Below are 14588 nucleotides of genomic sequence, written 5' to 3'. Positions count from 1 at the left end.
TCAGCCTTAAAGTCTACAAGACAGACAGATCCTTCCAAAACTTGTCCTTTAGTTCCCCTGGCAGAAACAGAAGACCAGGACAGACGGCTCATGGCCCTGACTCTTCTAGCACTTCTTGAGGTTTGATATTCTTGGAGACATTACAGATGGCTGATATAGATCAATGATACTGTTAATTACCAATGGCTAAAGCAGATCCCAGAAAAATCTTGATTTAGCAAAACTTGTTGGCCCAGTTAAGGTTACTTGAGATAAAGGGTCCCTAAATAGTGAATCAGGAAGATCCATGTGATCAATCAGTAGGTCCTTTGGGCTCTGCAAAATCCCTGCCCCCTGCCCCAGTCCTCAGGGGAAGTGACCCATCTCAATGTGGAGGGCATCATGGACAAGTATATAAGAGGCTGCCTATTCCTCTCTCAGGGTACACGGCTAAAATGAGAGCTGTGAAGGGGACCGTCTCTTTATTATTTCAGCCTCTCCCCTGCCTACCATGAACCCTGCATTTTGACATTTTTAATTTACAAAACCACCTGCTCTAAAAGGCCATGTTATCCAAAGAGAAGTTAAGGAGCAGAGAGGTTGTGAGGAGTCCTGTGAGAAGAGAAGGAGAGAGCCCTTTCAAAGATGCCTCTGGGGGAAAAAGGAGTTGGTGAGTTTTATTCCATGGCTACTCTGGCTTGGGGTGTGTTCTAGTTTGCTAATGCTGCTGGAATGCAGAACACCAGAAATGGATTGGCTTTTATAAAAGGGGGTTTATTTGGTTACACAGTTACAGACTTAAGGCCATAAAGTGTCCAAGGTAACACATCAGCAATAGGGTACCTTCACTGGAGGATGGTCAATGGTGTCGGGAAAACCTGTTGGCTGGGAAGGCACGTGGCTGGCATCTGCTCCAAAGTTCTGGGTTCAAAATGGCTTTCTCCCAGGACGTTCCTCTCTAAGCTGCAATTCCTCAAAAATGTCACTCTCAGTTGCTCTTGGGGCATTTGTCCTTTCTTAGCTTCTCCAGAGCAAAAGTCTGCTTTCAACGACCATCTTCAAACTGTCTCTCACCTGCAGCTACTCTCTCATCATCTGTGCATAATTCAGAGTGTCCCTCTTGGCTGTAACAAGCCTGCTCCTTCTGTCTGAGCTTATACAGTGCTCTAGTAAACTAATCAAGGCCCATGCTGAATGGGCAGGGCTACACCTCCATGGAAATTATCCAATCAGCGTTATCACCCACAGTTGGGTGGGTCACATCTCCATGGAAACAACCTAATCCAAACGTCCCCACTAATATGTCTGCCCCACAAGATTGCATCAAAGAATATGGCCTTTTCTGGGGGACATAATACATGTGACAACATGATTTGAAGTTGGTGCTCATAAACCATTCTGCGCTTCCAACCCCCTTTAGAGGAGCGGGCTCCAAAATGTTATCAATCCAGGTGCCTACCAAAAAAATATTTTGAGCATGAACCACCAATGTCGATATACTTGTTTCTAAATTATATTTGTGTACTCCTGCTCTAATGCACTGTGTACATCACGAGACACATTTTGAAGATGAAAAAGAGATAAAATGAATACTATTTTTAAAGGCCTTTCCAATCATGAGGGCTTCCTACTATTGGTTTTCTAATAGGGCCCGAAACAATATGCAGTTCACAGCAAGGCTGATTATGGTGGCAGATACCGTCAGATCCCAAACTACATCCCTTTGGCCCACCCACCCTCGTGACCATCTGCAGAAAGTTCCTGTACGAGCAACAGCTTGCCATGTCTCTGTATGAACGCATCTTCTGACTATGAAAGTGTGATCAGGATGCATGGGAGAGGCTGGGAGTGGCAGGGATCTAACACCCTGGTTATGACTCTCCATCGGTGAGTTGCCCCCCAGAGGGAAAATTCGGTTCCACACAGTCTCTCAGAGGGCTCCCAGCAGGATGGCATTCCAGGTGCCCAAAGCGGTAACCCAGTGGTCAACATAACCCATATTGACTTTGCTGCCATTCACCTGTCACTTCCCTCCTCCCTCACTGTGCTACTGGAATCACCTCTCAAATAAGATACTTACATACAAATCCTTGTCTTGGGGTCTGTTTTGCTGATAACATTTTTTAAATGGTCACCTTGATAATTTCTATTTTTAAAGTCATCTGATTAGAATGTCATTGTTTTATGTAATGCGCCTGGTGCAGAGCTACCACTGGGGGTCAGAGAATCATCAGCGTTGCCATTTTCTTGTAGTCCCATGGGCTCACATCAATGGTGGTATCTTGAGTGGCATTTTTTAAAAGCCACTTGCCTAGTTTTAGAAGGTTATTAATGAGAACTGGATAATACAATTCATAAAGCCCCCTAAGAGGAACAAATAAACTGTCATGCTCTGCAATACGTTGAAAGGAATGATCATATGAAGCTTCTACTGCCAATTCCTCCGAGTTTTGGAACATTCATTCTTTCCCCAGGAGATCTCGAAAACCACAGGGGACATATGGCCCTCTCCTATGGACGGAGAGAGGGCACTGGTGTCAATCTATATATTAAAGAGTAATGAAACCAAATTTATCTATCCACCTACCTACTCAACTACTGATCTATCTCTATCTATATATCTATTCTAATCTTTGTTTCCCACACCTCAGGGATTATCTTACTTGCCCCTGAGGTGTGATCACCCCATTTGGGAGCCCACTGCTCTAGAGAAGCTGTTTAGCCAAAGCCAAATGGAGGATTGAGGACAATGGAGAATGTAGCTTAGATGGAGTCATTTACCACTGGGAGTGGAGGAGTGGGCAGTATTTCCATGAACTGATGGTCATGAATCCTTGAGTTCTTTAGTTCTATGCCTGAAGGTAGAAAGAGGAGTTAGATGCATGAACAGGAGATAGAGAAGGGCAGAGAAATTAGAAATGAGGATAAGAGAGGAGAAGGCAAGATTTTTGTCCTTGCCTGGTTCGATGGAATGGTTTTGAGCCCCAGTGGAGAGAGGTATTGGGATCCAACATTGAAGGAGCCACTTTTATGAGACATTATGGTGGGACTGAACTGAAGCATGGTGCTTTGGGGCTCAGGTGACAAAGACCATCAAGCAGTGGGGAAGACAGATGTTCTCTGGGCTGCTGCCCAAAGCAGAATGCCCCTCTGGTACTGCATGACATTTGATTTAATAGCAAATCATCATTTCTCCACTTGGTTTTGCAAGGCTTTTAGGGAGCCTTACCAGAGAGACCACTTGATGGGGAACTCGGAATTTTCACCAGGAGCAGCAGCACTGGGAAGAGCTCCTCACTCCACTTTCGAGCAGATGACACTGGAAAGGGGAAGCCATTGTTGGAGAGGAAGAAAATTCGATCATGGTGGATGTGTGTGTGTGGGATGGAGGTGGAACTGCAGCTTCCATAGCGGTGCATAGGCTCCCTGTGAAATCCGTCCCCAGGGACATCCAGGAATCCTAGGTTGGGAGGGGACTTTCTTGGCAAGCTGGTAACTCTGAATAAGTAGGTGGAGTTAACAGCCAGGAAGACTGGATTAATTTGACCTCATTCATACTCCCAAAATCTAGGAGACTTCGGGGTTACAGCAGTAATTTGGGTTTCTTTTAATATCAAATAATCAAATAATTATTTAATATCAAATCATCATTTCTCCACTTGTCTTTGAGGCTGCAGAGCTGGCAACACTGCAGAGAAGATAACAGTTACTTTTCTTCACTTTCCATTAGGGCACTATTTGGTGCAGGGGAATTTTCTGAAGCATCAGGTGACAACATGATACTGAAGAAAAAATGAGTTGCAGAATGATGGATGTTAAAGCCTTCCCTGTGAAGGAGGGCATCCTCTCTCCTGGTGATTCTTTGCACATCATAGAAATGACATTTGGTGGCCCTGACCCCTAGATTCCTCAAAGTTGAGAAATAATCTATACTAGCAGACTAATTCTTGTACCCATAATTTATAAACCTGATGGCTCATTTTTACCCAAATCCCTGCCATGTCATCTCCTCACAGAGTCATGATTTATTAGCTCAGCTCTGAGGTGAGATCTCAAATTAGCAAAGCATCATAACTTTTGCCACAATTACTGTAAAGCATGCAGAAAGAAGCAAAGACCCCCAAAGCCAGTAGCTCCTCAGGCAGAAGCGTCAGCGAACTGCGAGACGGACACTTTGGGAAGCTTGGTTCACTTTTTCAGGATGCTGGAAAGCCATTTAATGTGCTGGAGGAAATTTGGGGTTGGGGATATGGCATGCCAATTTTCTGAAAGTGCTACTAGAGCTTCCAAAGATATCTTAATCTACTTAGAGTGAGTAGTTCCCCAAGACTCATTATAACAAATAATTATGGCCCAATTGCTCTTGCCAAAATACATAGACTTTTTGTATTTGGTTGTGAAGCAGATCTAATTTTCATCCAGGACTCTCTCTGCAGGCTTTTTTTTTTTTTTTTTGTCTCTCGTGTTGAGTTTCTTTAAAAAAGATTTTCTTTTTGAAAAGAAAAATCTAAATCCATTGTATATAAATAGGCCTTTCAGGGTCCAATTTTAGGCATCTAATGAAAGACTCAAAGACATGTAAGTAGTGAGCTTTTATCTGAAATCCTGTATATGTTATTGAGAACAAAAGCTTAGATGATATGGAAATGACCATGAGCAAATATGCAGAGGAAAATGAAACATTAGAAATTCTCCTGGATAAATTTTAGACGTCAAAAGCTTAAAGGAAGGCACAAGCGATGGTTTCACAAATTTATTCAAATGCCAGTAATAATTTAATATTCTCCCTCTGAGAGTAAGCACTCCACATGGTAATTATTATCTCGAAATGGACATTAACTGAGGCCCCTCCAAGCAGAATGATTAAGCGACAATAAATAACAGACATTTAACACTAGTCAAATTTGGTAAACGTTTGTTTCTATTGAAGCTTTCTGTTCATTTGCCAGAAAGGCCAAAGGTTTTCTTCCCTGTTGCAGTACATCTTCTAGCAAATTTTGTGTCTGGAGTGGGAAAGCAGCACCCTGGGTAACGGTGTGCTGTTGCCATGGCCTTGGAATGTCATACTCCTGAATTCTGCAACCATCCTGCAACCAAATGCCCAAGCAATTTTGGGCAAGCCACCTAATGCTTCAGATCCTCTGGTTTCTAATCCCATCATAAAACAAATATAATAATAAACCCCGTCCACTCTTTCCACCCTTGGCTTCCAGGCCATCCTTCCCAATCTTTCTAATCTCTCTTTTCACTTTGCTCACTCTCAGTGGCATAACTAGTATATTTGACACCTGGGGCAGATCCCTTTTTAAAAAAAGAAATCCCCTTACCTTCCATACCAAAATTATTTTCAGTATCAATCATATAATAAGTAATAGTCATTTTCTTGAGTTGTTCTTTAGTTTTAAAATAAGTAAGTAACAGTTAAAAAAAAGTTTTGGCCTGGACAAGATGGGATAGATCAGTTTCTTCCTGCTGTTTCCTTCTAAGTACAACTATAAACTCTGGAAAGAACTCAAGATGCAACCCAATGAGAACTCCGAGAGGCGGTAAGGGGGAAGTGAGGTGGTTTGGGATCCCAGGACTAGAGGAATGACACAGCACCAGGGTGTCTTATGTACCCCACCTACAGAAGAAGGTGGCTCAGGCCTGGCACTTCCCAACCCCAACCTAGGAACAGGTTCATTTTTCCCCCCAGATCAAGCAGGTGTCTCTCTGGCACCACCAGGTGAGCCTGGCAGTGATGGCAAGGGGGATGGATTGGGAGCCCCACTAAAGATAAGCAGCTAAGGGAAGAGCTCTCCTGCCCCACTGGACCTGAGACTTCCCTCCCCTGCCAAGAGACACCAGAGAGGCAGACTGACACTGGCAAGAGGGATGCCACTACACACAACAAGTGGCCTGGCCCAGGAAGCCTCTTTGTTGCCAGGAGCCTGACTCTCCTCCCTCAACAGGACATACTGGGACACCTGGGAGATGGCAGCAAGGGGGATGACTTTACAGCAAGCTGCCTAGCCCAGGAAACTCTTCCTCCCTATGGGCCAGAGGCTCCCTTCCTCCACCTACAGGCAGCAGATGGCCCAGCCCTGGGGAAATCTCTTTGGCCCTTCAGGCAGTATCACCAGGGACCCGTGGGAAACTTGGCAGCGCCAAACAAGAAGACCAAAATAACACTGCAAAGGCTCTGGGCATTAAGCTGTCATTGAAACCACAATCTACCAAAGTAGGCCAGGATTTGCTAGCTAAGCCTAAACAGGGTGACTACCCGCTAAAATGAAAATTTTAAATAAGAACCAGAGTCTCCTAACATAACAGGAAAAAAAAAATGTCCAGGATACTATTCATAATCACCTGTCATGTCAAGAACCAGGAAACTCTAGACTTGAATGAGGAAAGACAATCAACTGATGCCAACACTGAGATTAATCAGATATTGCAATTATCTGACAAGGATTCTCAAGCAGCCAAAATAAAAAAGCTTCAAAAAGCAATAGCAAATTCTCTTGAAATAAATGAAAAATTAGAAAATCTCAGCAAAGAAATACAAGTTATAGAAATGAATGAAATAGACATTTTATAGCTGAAAAATACATTAACAAAAATTTTAAAAACTTGTTGGATAGGCTCAATGGCAGAGTATAAATGTCAATGGATACAACAAGTGAACTTGAGAACAGATCAGTAAATTTTACCCAATCTGAGAAATAGAGACAGAGTAGATTTTTAAAAATAAACAGGGACCTGTGGAACAATAACAAAAGATTCAACATTCATATCATCCGAATCCCAGAAGGAGAGGAAAATACTGAAAGAGTATTCAAAGAAATAATGACTGAAAACACTCCCAAATTTGGCAAAAGAAATCCCACAGATTCAAGGAGCTGAGTGAATCCCAAAGAGGATAAAAGCAAAGAAATCCATACACAGAAATATCACAGTCAAACTTACGAAACTAAAGACAAAGATGAAATCTTGAAAACAACCAGAATAAAATGATGCATTACCTATAGCATAACACAAATTCAAATGAAAGTGGATTTCTCATCTAAAACCACAGAGGCCAGTCAAAAGTAGCACACTATTTCTCAAGTTCTAAAAGAAAAGCACTGTCAATCCTGACATATATCCAGCAAAAATAGCCTTCATGAATGAACGGGAAATCAAGACTTTCTCAGACGAAAGAAAAGTAATAGAATTTGTCGCCAGCAGACCTACCCTTAAAGACTGGCTAAAGGACGTTCTTCAAACAATAAAGGAACTGATAAAAGAAGGAATCTTGGAGCATCAGAAAGGAAGGATAAAACAAGAGAAAGAGCATACATGGGTGCATACAATAGATTATCCATCTTCTCACAAGTTTTATAAATTATATTTGATGATTGAAACAAAAGTTATAATACCATATGACACTCAAGACAATGATATCTAAAAGCAGTGAAGGTAAAAGAACTAAATTGAAGGTTTCCGCACTTTACTTGTAGTGGTAAAATGTTGATACCAGTTAGATTGTGATAAGCCACATAAGTACACAATAATGCCCAGAGTAAGAAAGTTATACAAAGAGATATACTCAAAAACACTATAAATAAATCTAGATAGATTCCTAAATCATGTTTTAGTGGCCCAAATGAAGACAAGAAATGAGAAACAGAAGAACAAGAAACAAGAAATTTAGAAAAAATAAATAATAGCTTGGTAAGCTTAAGCTCTGACATACCAATAATTATCTTAAATGTAAATATTCTAAACTCAGAGATAAAAAGGCAGAATTTGACAGAGTGGATTAAAAACATAACCCAACTAAATCAGTTTACAAAAAAAATTTGCTTCAAATTCAATTACCTGGGTAGGTCAAAAGTAAAAGGATAGAAAGATATAGCATGCAAAAAATTTTTTTAAATTAGGAAAGGCCATATTAATATCACATAAAGTAGACTTCACAGCAAAGAAAATAACCAGAGACAGAGAGGGACATTATATTATGATAATAAGATCAATCTACCGGGAAGATATGAAGATTCAAAATGTGTATGCACCAAACAACAGAGCCTCAAAATGAATGACGCAAAACTAATAGAGCTGAAAGGAGAAATAGACGAATTCACAATTATAGTTGGGGACTTCAATATCTTCCTCTCAGGATCAATTAACTAGATAGGATTACTCGCCAGAAAATCAGAAAGCATATAGAAAAACTGAACAACACAATCAACCAACAGGATCGAACTGACTATTTAAAATTACTCCACCTATTATGAGCTGAGTAGTTTCCCCCAAAAAAGACATGTTCAAGTCCTAACCTCTGGTCCTGTAAATGTGACCTTATTTGGAAATAGGATCTTTGAAGATGTGATTAGCTAAAATGAGGTCAAACTGCATTGGGGTGGCCTCTAATCCAATATGATGGTGTCCTTATAAGAAGAGGAAAGTTGGACACAGACACAGGTAGACACGGGGGAGAAGGCTATGTGAAGATAGAGGCAGATGCATCTACAAGTCAAGGAGTGCCAAGGATTGCTGGCAGATACTGGAAGCTAGAAGTAAGGAAGATTATTCCCCTACAGGTTTCAGAGGGAGCATGTCCGTGCCATCACCTTGATTTCAGACTTCTCGTCTCCAGAACTGTGAGGGAATAAATTTCTATTGTTTTGAGCCACCTAGTCTCTGGTACTTTGTGACAGCAGCCCTAGGAATCTGAGATACCTCCAAACAACAGCAGAATACACATTTTTTTCCCTTGCATTCATGGAATATTCACCATGATAGGTAATATCGTGAGCCATGAAACAAACCTTAACAAATTTTAAAGAGTAAAATCATACACAGCATATTCTCTAACCATAATGAAATCACACTAGGAATCAACAAACGAAGACAAGAGCAAGAAAATCTGTTAACACAGGAAATTAAACAACACACATTCAAATAATCCCTATATCAAAAGGGAAGTCTCCATGGAAACAAAAATACATGTAAATGAATGAAAATGAAAATACAATATATCAAAAATATGTGGGATACAGCTAAAGTAGTGCTAAGAATGAAACTTCTAGCACTAAATGCTTACATTAGAAAAGAGAGAAAAGGTCTGAAATCAAAAATTTATGTTCCTAACACAAGAAACTAGGAAAAGAAGAGTAAATTAAGGCCAAAGCAAGCAGAAAGAAGAAAATATTAAAGGACAGAATTCAGTAAAATCGAAAATAGGAAAAGAAAGTAAAAAGCAATGGAGTAAAATGCTGGTTCTTCCAAAGAAACAGTAATATTGATAAAGCTCTAGTATGACAAAAAATAAAAACAGAGACGATATAAATCTCTGATATCAGGAATGGAAAAGGGGATATCACTACAAATGCTGTAGCCATTAAAAGGATAATAAGGTAATACCACAAACAACTCTATACTTATAAATTTGACAACTTAGAAGAAATTGACAATTCCTCCCCAAATCACAAACTACCAAAATTCAATCAAGATGAAATAGATAATTTAAATAGTTAATAAAAAATTTAATTTGTAATTTAAAATCCCTCCCCCACAAAAAATATCCAGGTGGTTTCATTGAAGAATTCTGCCAAACATTAAAAAAAGAATTACCACCAATTTTACATACATTTTTCCAGAAAGCAGAAAAGGAGGAAGATTTCCCAACCTATTTTATGAGGCAAAATTTTATGATGCCCAAACTAGACAAAATAATACAAAAAACTATACCCCAATATCTCTAATTAACTTACATGTAAAAATCCTCAAAAAATCATAGCAAAACCAATCCAACAATGTAGAAAAATAATTATACATTATAATCAATTTGAATTTATTCCAGATATGCATGGATGGTTCAACATTCAAAAAATAAACCAATGTAATTCATCATATCACCAGGCCAAAGAAGAAAAATCAGATAACCAATATTAATTGTTGTAGAAAAAGCACTTACTCATTCAAGACAAAAACCCTCTGTGTTACAAATAGAGGGGTATTACCTTTGCTTAATAAGGGACATCTACAATAAACCTATAGTTAACATCATATTTAACAGTGAAAAACTGAATGCTTTCCCCCTAAGATAGGGAAAAAATATCAACCCTCACCACTAGTACTCAACATAGTACCGGAAGTTCTAGCCACTGAGATAAGAGAAGAAAAAGAAATAAAGGCGTACAGATTGAAAAGGAAGAAATGAAACTATCCCTATTTACAGATGACATGATTGCCTATGTAGAAAATCCTAAGGTATCTACCAAAAACACACAAACACCCCAAACCTCCTAGAACTAATAAGTGAGTACAGTAAGGCCACAGGATACAAGATGAACATGCAAAAATCTCATTTCTACACATTAACAATAAATATACAGAGAATGCTATTAAAAACACAATACTATCTACGCTCACTCCAAAGAAAATAAAATACTTAATCCTAAACTTAATACAACATATACAAGATCTGTATGCTGAAATTACAAAAGGCTGATGAAAGAAATTAAAGAAGACCTTAACAAATAGAGATGCATACCATGTCCATGAAATGGAAGACTCAACATCCTAAAGGTGTCATTCCTCCCCAGTTAAATCCACAAGTTTAGTGCAATTCCTATTAAAACCCCAGAAATATTTTTTGTAGACTTAGGCTAACTTACTCTGAAACTTATATAGAAAGGCACAGACCCTAAAAAAGCTATAACAAACTTGAAAATGAAGACTAAGAAGAATCACTCTACCCAATATTAACACTTACTATATAGCTACAGTAATCAAAACTGTACGTATTGGTAGAGGGACAGACGCACTGATCAATGGAACAGAAAAGAAAATCCAGAAATAGGCCCACACAAATATGCCTAACTGATTTTTGACAAATGTGCAAAAGCCATTCAAAAGAGGGAGAAGAGTTTTGTCAACAAACGATTCTGGGGCAATTGGACATCCATAGGGGAAAAAAATGAACCGGGACTAAAACCTCACATGTTATTAAAACATTAACTCAAAATGGATCACAAACTTAATGAAAAATGTAAAACTATAGAACTTTTAGGGGAAAAACAGCAGAAGACTTCTGAAATTGAGGATGAGGCAAAGAATTCTTAGACTTGACTCCAAAAGCACAGATCATAAAAGGAAAAATTGATAAACTGGACTTTATCAAAAGTAAAAACTTTTGCTCTATGAAAGACTAAGAGGATGGAAAGACAAGCTAAAGACTAAGAGAAAATATTTGCAAACCACATATCTAACATGGGACCAGTATCTATAATACATAAAAAGAAAAGACTTAAAATTCAACAACATAAGAACAAACACTCCAATTAGAAAATGGGCAAAATACATGAATAGACATTTCGCCGAAGAGGATATACAGATGGCAAAAAAGCACATGAAAAGATGTTTCACAAAATTAGCCACTAAGTAAATGCAAATGAAAACCTATTAGAATGGCTAAAAGGAAAAACAGTTGACAATACCAAATGCTGGCAAAGATGTAGAGAAACTGGATAACTCACACACTGCTGATGGGAATGTAAAATGGTACAGATTCTCTGGACTAGTCTGGCAATTTACCTAAAAACTAAACACAAAACTACCATATGACTTAGCAATTGCACTCCTGGGCATTCATCCCAGCAAAATGAAAACTTAACTTTCACACAAACACCTGTACATAAGTGTTCATAGCTGCTTTATTTGTAATAGCCCCAGATGGAAAACAACCCAAATGTCCTACAACAGGTGAATGGCTAAATGAACTGTGGCACATTCATATCAGGAAATACTACTCAGCAATAAAAAGGAAAAAGCCATTGAGACACGCAAAAATTTGGTTGAATATCCAGAGAATTATGCTGAGCGCAGAAAGCCAATCTCAAAAAGTTAAAGCTGTATAATTCCATTTATGTACCATTTATATAAAATTATATTTCATTTATATAACATTTTTGAAATTTTAGAAATGGAAAACAGAGTAGTGGTTGTAGGTGGTTAGGGATGGAAGAGAGATGGATATGGTTATAAAAGTATAATAAGAGAGATCCTTGTGGTGATGGAAATGTTCTGTATCTTGACCCTGAAGGTGCATATACAAACCTACTGGTGATAAAGTCACATAGAACTAAATACACACATGCGCAGACACCCTTACCAATGAATACAAGTAAACCTGGGGAAATCTGCCTAAGATTGATGGATTATATCAATGTCGATATTCAGGATATGCTACTGTACTGTAATTTTGCAAGATGTTACCATTGGGGGAAACTGGGTAAGGAGCACATAGGATCTCTCTGTATTATCTCTTACAGCCTCACGTGAATCTACAATGATCTTAAAATCAAAAGTTTAATTTAAAAAGTAGAGAGACAGAGCCACAAAACAGAACTGACAGCACAGAAATAGAACCTATTAACTATCAGCTTATTATTTGCTAAAAGGAAAAGCACAAATAAATGAAGAAGGGAATTCATATTAAATAGTGGTGAGACAATTGGTCAATGACTTGAGAAAATAAATGATACAGTTAGAGTCCCATTTTACAAAAAATATTCCAAAATTCTAAAAGTAGAAAAAGAGAATTCTTTAGGGTAAATTAGCTGTTACTCAAACTAGAGAAGGTATCACAAAGCAGAAGATGGATTTTTTTTAACTTTGTAAAAATCTAAAACTTGTCTATGAAATAGTAGCCCCAAATCATGAAACAGCAACAAAAATGGGGTATACATTTGTTGCCATTAGACATATATTTATTTTTTATTAAATAAAGGACATATATGCAATGATAAGATATATGTACTATGATTTAACTGAAAGGTGGATGAAGCCAAGAAATCAACAATTCCCTAAGGTATACAAGCAGCAAGCACACATATAAAAATGGCCCACCTCCCTAGTAATCAGAGAAATAGAGTTGAAAACAAAATGAGACAATTTTTTGGTCTAGGTTGGCAGTACTCAGAAGGCAGGTACTCTCAGATCCCAAATTTGGAGCGGTAAGTGGAGTTTCTTTTTTGTAAAGCAGTTTGACAACATGTAAATGTTTCTGTGCCTGCCCAGAAATATTATAGCTAGGTATTTATTCCGAGAGAGATAAGTGATGATTAATGGGGAACACTGATATACAGAAAGATACTAATCGTGGTGTTCTTTATAACAGCAGAATTTGGAAACAGCCTACACTTCCAACAAGTACAGGGAAAGGTGAAGTATATAGCGTTGATTCACTTAATAAAATTGCATACGACCATTGAAAATGTTTATTGCAATTATGTAATGTTACTGGAATGCTATGGGGAAATGCTTATTAGCTGAAGATATTGAGAGATAAAGCAAGATGAAAATCATAGGTAATATTATTTCAGTTTTGTAAATACCACTATAAAGAGAAAACCTTGAAGAAAATATGAAGATCATGAAAAGTGGTTATGATCGAATGTTATACTTCAGATAGTACAGTGGTTTACACTTACGTTTAATAGTTTTAATGAGCATTATAATGAAAAATGCATGTTAAAAAGAATAAATTGTATGTGTTCTATGGTATTTCTACAATCATGAATATTTGTGTAAAGCAATAATGTTGTATTTTCCCAAAGGTCACCTTGTTTGCTGAAAAATATTGTTCTTCAAAAACCAAAAACAGCCACTATAAATCTCTAACAAGGACCCATGTGATGGAAGGTGTGAACAAGATAAGGCAGGAGAGTGGCAGATTGCAATTTATGAACACTCTTGTCAAGATCGAGGACAGTCACTTTAAGTCAGGACCTGAGTCATCCATGTGCCGGCAATGTAGACATCAGAGCTTGGCATTTCCAATGGATGGCCTGCAAACTATGAGGAGAAACAGATCCAGAAGACTTCATTCTATGAGTGGGCCCATGTGCGAAGAGGGTCACGGGGAGGATGACAGGTGAATGCTGTGGCTCCAAGGATAAGCGAAGCCCAGTGTACTCACCTAGGGAGCACGAGGAGCCCAGATGTAAGACGCCAACTTCATTTTAGATCCCAAACCACCGGTGGCCTTGTTCGGCCATTGGGCAAAGGTAAGCAAGCCTAGGGGCGAAGAGATCAGAGAGTTCACCTGGGAGGGACCAAGGCAGGCGGAGGCTAATGGCGAGCTCTCTTGGGAGAGCAATTAGATGTGGACCTGGCACAGACAGGCCACAAATGCAAAGGATGGCAGTTAAAAATGTGAACCATCTTAGATAAGAGAGATCTCTGATGCTTGCTTTTCTCCTTCAATAAAATCCATTCATAAAATTTTATAATTTGAGAAATTCTCCTGGCTGAAGAGAGAAGAAAATATTAAGGTCTCTTCTATACTATGCATTGATACTCTGTTCAAAATCAGATGACCGGGGGCGTAGCAGAAGTCCCTCCAGCGGCGGTGTTGTGCTGTGGGGGAGAGAGACGGATTTGTTAACCCGGCAAGGTTTTGCTGTGAGGAGACCCCGAGGTGAGGCCACTGTCACCATGTCTGACCGGGGCAAAACCTTCAACTGAGGACTTGAAGGAAAAAAAGAAGCTGAATACATTAAACTGAAAGTCATTGGACAGGATAGCAGTGAGATTTTTACTTGGTGAAAATGACAACACATCTCAGAAACTCAAAGAATCAT

This window comes from Choloepus didactylus, chromosome Y (genome assembly GCF_015220235.1).
Source record: "Choloepus didactylus isolate mChoDid1 chromosome Y, mChoDid1.pri, whole genome shotgun sequence".
In the NCBI taxonomy this organism is placed as follows: Eukaryota; Metazoa; Chordata; class Mammalia; order Pilosa; family Megalonychidae; genus Choloepus; species Choloepus didactylus.
The sequence above is the reverse complement of the archived record's forward strand: the minus strand, read 5'-3'. Positions refer to the sequence as shown.